Source organism: Chrysochloris asiatica, unplaced genomic scaffold (genome assembly GCF_000296735.1).
Source record: "Chrysochloris asiatica unplaced genomic scaffold, ChrAsi1.0 scaffold00073, whole genome shotgun sequence".
Taxonomy (NCBI): Eukaryota; Metazoa; Chordata; class Mammalia; order Afrosoricida; family Chrysochloridae; genus Chrysochloris; species Chrysochloris asiatica.
In genome coordinates this window covers 4,820,372-4,825,608 of record NW_006408591.1, presented here as the reverse complement: position 1 = coordinate 4,825,608, position 5,237 = coordinate 4,820,372, and the positions used below count along the sequence as shown (strand labels likewise).

The 5,237-nt window shown below is 39.9% G+C and overlaps 1 pseudogene; it reads right to left on the bottom strand.

Moving 5' to 3' along the window:
- Nucleotides 1-3,654, bottom strand: part of LOC102829201 — a 46,956-nt pseudogene extending 43,302 nt beyond the window's left edge.
- Nucleotides 3,655-5,237: the final 1,583 nt, after the last annotated feature.

The following is a 5,237-nucleotide window of genomic DNA, read 5'->3' as shown; positions in this document are numbered from 1 at the left end:
AGATAAATATATCCCACAACAAGGAATCCTGGTGTAGCACTGTGGGATAATGCACTGGACTACAAGATCAGTTTGAACTGCAAGATCATTGGTTCAAACTCACCAGCTGTTCCTCAGAAATCCTATACAAGGTTGCGTTGAGTCAGAACTGACTCAAAGGCACTTAATAACTAACAACAACAACAATCTCAAGGAAATAACTCATGTAAGTTATAGAGCCTGGCAAGTTCCAAATCCATGGTTCAAGTGTCAGGCTGGAGGCATTTTCTTACTTGGTTTCAGGGACTGATGAACCCAGAATTAACAGGTCACACTGATGAACCCAAAAACAAAATTAACAGGTCAGATGGCAAGCTGCTGGTTCATGGGGCTGTAGGAGCTGGTGAATCCAGCTCATGTTCCAAGAACTGGAGGTTAGAATGCGATAATTTGATGCAGGATTGAGAGATAAGAGAGGTTTGCCTTTTATATTGGATACAGACCACACACACACCCATTGAAACTTCCCTTACATCAGAGCACAATATAGAGGAGAATTAGATAATTTCATAATATTGAGAATCATGGCCTAGCCAAGTTGACACATAACATCAACTTTCACAGAAATACTTTATAAATAAACCAATGATTAAATTTTGTTATTATAAGTGATGAGGGGTGGTGGTGGTGATGCTGTGTTGTGGTGTCAATTCTGACTCATCCTGACTCTGCATAGGGTTTCCGAGGTTGTAAATCCTTATAGGAACAGAAAGCCCCATCTTTCTCCCCACTCTTAATCACTAGGCTGCCCCAGCTCCATGGTGAGGGTATTTGGTACCTGGGATACATATTTTACACAGTAATGAATCAAAAAGTCTCAGAAAAGCTAGAACTACAAAAACCTTAATCCAAAATCTACTGCAATCAAGTTGATTTTGACTTATTATTACCCTGTATAAGAAGCTCTGGTAGTGTAGTGGTTACGAATCGGGCTGCAAACCTCAAGGTCAGCAGTTTGAAACTACTGGCTGCTCCACGAGAGAAAGATGAGGCTTTCTGCTCCCATAAAGATTTACAGCCTCGGAAACCCTGTTCAGGGTCACTATGGGTCGGAACCGACTCAACGGCACTTAACAACAGCAATAACAGTAGGGTTACTAAGACTGTAAATCTTTACAGGAGTAAACAGCTTCATCTTTCTCATGTGTAGCGGTTGGTGGCTTTGAACTGTCAACTTTGTAGTTAGCATCACAACACCTAACTACAGAGTCATGAGGACCACATAGTCTGCTTTAACCATTCCAAAGAAGAGGAAAACTGTCCAGAGAGGAAAGTAACTTGCCCAAGGTCACAGAATAAATTAATGTGTCAGTGCCCAGGTGAGAAATCTTACCTTAAATCTCTGTTCTTTTTAGGATAATCTGGATCTAACAAATATAAGTCAGCTATTTTTTTTTTTAATATGAAAAATATTTATTTCAGAATTTTCACTATAGAAAATTTCCAAGGAAATATGAACATTGTATTTCCAAGGAGCTTAATATTATTTTCTTTAAGAATACTGTCATTGTTACTAAGGACTATCTAGTTGATTCTGACTCATAGCAACACTGTGTAGGGTTTCAAAGGCACAGTGGGTGGTTTTGAACCACCAACCTTGTGGTTGTCAGTCCAGTGCTTATCCTACAGTGCAATAATAGCATGAACAATTATTTCTAATAACCACACTAGCAGTACAGCTTTGATAAAACGCCACCTTGTGGAGCCCAGAGGTAACACACTTCTTTTAGGTATCTCTCTCAAAGTGAAATAACTTTTTAACATTTTAATCAGTATCATTACCTCTCTGAGTGCTACATGATTAAAAATAACACTGAAAAGTGTCCTACTTCCAGAGCACAGCAGGGAAGGTGAGACTGCACAAAAACAACCTGATTCACAAGAAACAAGGTATCTAGGGTCAAACCGCAAACCATGGGGGTTGTTTGTAGTTGTGTGCCAACAAGTCAATTCCAATACATAACCCTGTATAGCGTTTCTGAAGAGTGGCTGGTGAGTTTGAAGCACCAACCTTGCAGTTCAAGCTGACCTTGAGGTAGAGTGCTTATCCTACGGTGCCACACACCATGAGGCTAGGGACCCTTAAAGAGAGTCATTGATGCTTCAGTGCAGGAGACATACGTATTATTTCCAGCCAATGTACCTTATGTGCAGTTACCACTCAACTGTCCATTTTGTGTTTTTGCTATAATACTGAATAGGCTTCAGTAGACTTTCTAGACTAAGATGGAGTAGGAGCAAAATCCTGGTGATCTATTTCCAAAATGAGTCAATGAAAACACTGTTGATCATAATAGTCCAATCCACAAGCAATCATGGGAATCGTGCAGGATTAGGCTTGGGTAGCCATGAGTCAGGAACTGACTCAATTGCACTGAATAAAAACAATCTTTAATCCTCACTTGTTTAATGGAAGCAAAACATAATTAGAGGCAAATGTGTTGTGCCACCACCTCTCCATTGGGTGTTCCAGTTAGCAGGAAAGATAGAAAAGGGAAACTTTTGACCATGACTGATCTACAAGTAAAAGCTTTTCATGGACTCAGAAAACCTCAAGACTAGGAGGCATCTAAAATGTTGTCAGCCCAGTTCTCTGACTATGGTGACATTCTCACCAATTCAATTTAAAGACTTAAAAGATATTTGGGAGGTTTGGATGCAGTCAACTTGGGAAGTGCCCTTGGGATCTACTTTTGTTTGAGAGTGAAGAAAGCAGGGATGTGCATAGGGGACTGTTGAGTTGTGAAAAGCAGTCCTGTGCAGACTCAAAGGGGAAGTTTAAAACAAGGATGGGGCAAAAGACCCAGGATTTTATATGTCAGTAGTCCATTGCTACTAAAGGTTGGGAGCAAAGAGCAAGCTTCATTAGTTGGAAAATATGGCCGGCCTTGCTGATAGAATGATGCTGGAGATTGCATGATAGAATTCTGCAAAATTAATGATTTGTTCATTTCAAATATTTTCTTTAGACATTATAAGAGATGACTATACACATGGACCTCACCAGATGGAATACATAGAAATCAAATTGACTACATCTGTGGAAAGAGACGATGGAAAAGTGCCATATCATAAGTCAAAACAAGGTGGAAAGTTAGAGACAAAGAGGAAGACTCCCAGCAAGATGGATTGACCAAGTGGCAGCATCATTGGGCTCAATTGTGGCAACAATAGTGAGGTTGGCCCAGAATCGAGCAGTATTTTATTCTGCTGTGCGTAAGGTCACTATGAGTAGGTACCTACTTGATGGCACCTAACAGCAACAACAAATCCACTGCTATTGAGACAGCTCAGATTCAGTGTGCTTGGCAGCTAGCAGTAAGATTAGAAGTTCAAGCCCACCTACAGACACTTTGGAAAAAAGGCCAGGCAATCTACTTTTTAAAAACTCAACCACTGAAATCTCTATGGAGCAAACTTCTACTCTGACACACATAGGATTGTCTCTTGACCAGTCATTGCAAGTGTGCTATCCCAGGGGAAGGAATGTGACCTGGGACTAGCAGTTACCATTAACTGGGAATTATTCCCAGAGAGGGACTGAGAACCATCTGCTGCCACATATGGATGTCTCAGCTCTGGAGGTGGATGTGGACTGCACAAGACAATGCCCATTCCAGGCTTCTTCCCTGTCTTTTGAGGACTTAAACTGCTATTCTTCTCCTCTTCCAAGAGTATAAATCTCTAAACCTGTCATAGATGATAGATAAATGGATAGATGGATAGATGAGAATGCTAAAGTATTCCTGTTGGCAGAGTGCAGTTTCCCCTTTCTATTATATTATCCATGGACAATATATGCTAATATAGAAACCTCATTTGTTCTTTTGTGATATAAATTGGGCCTTGCTTTGAATTTTCATTTGTGCTATAAAATGAGAATAATAGTAGAACTTTTTCTCATGATAGTTAAATGAAATAATAAATATGAATTGCCACAAGGTTGTTGTTGTTTAGTGCTGTTGAGTCAATTCCAACTAATTGTGGCTCTATGAATTATACAATGAAAAACTACCGTGTCCTGAGCCATCCTCACAATTACTAGTACACTTGTATCCATTGTTGCTATCACTGTGACATTCCATCTTGTTGATGGTCTCCCTTTTTTTTCTCTGTCCCTCCACTTATCAAGCATGATGTCCTTCTCCAGGGACTGGTCCCTCCTAATAACATGCCCAAAGTATGAGAGACAAAGTCTGTCCATCTTGACTTCTAAGGAATATTCTGGTTGTACTTTACCCAGCATAGATTAGTTTATTCTTCTGAAAGTCCCTGGCATCTTTAATATTCTTCTCCAACATAGTAGCTCAAATGCAACAATTCTTCTACAGTTTTCCTTATTCATTGTCCAACTTTCACATGCATATGAGGTTATTGAAAATACCATAACTTTGGTAAGGTGAACTTTAGTCATCAAACAGATACCTTTGCTCTTCAACACTTTAAAGAGGTGTTATGAACAGATACTTCACCAAGGAGGAGATCCGAGCAGCCATCAAACATATGAAGAAATGTCCATGATCACTAGACATCAGAAAAATTCAAATCAAAACAACAGTGAGATATCATTTTACACCAGCAATAACAGCAAAGATCAAAAAAGCAGAGGACAACAAACGCTGGTGAGGAGGCGGAAAGTATGGGACACTCCTACATTGTTGGTGGGAATGCAAAATGGTCCAACCACTCTGGAAAGCAATATGGCACTTCCTCAGAAGTTGAAAATAGAAATACTGTATGACCCAGCAATTCCTCTACATGGTATTTACCCACAAGAAATATGAGCCATAACACGAGTAGATATATGCACACCAATGTGCATAGCGGCACTATTTACAATAACAAAAAAATGGAGACAACCAAAATGCCCATCAGTTGAAGAATAAATAAACAAACTGTGGTACATACACACAATGCTATACTATGCTACCTTGAAGAACAAAAAGGAAGCTGCAAGCCATCGCATAACATGGATGAACCTTGAGGACATTATGCTGAGTGAAATTCGCCACAAAAGGAGAAATAATGCATAAGACCATTATTGCAAAGACAAAGAAAAGAACCCACCTAAAGGGGAGGGGATATATATGTAAGTACTAATTACCGGTATGTATGGGATAGTAGCGTAGTGGTTACGAATCGGGCTGCGAACCTTAAGGTCAGCGGTTCGAAAGTACCAGCTGCTCCGCGGGAGAAAG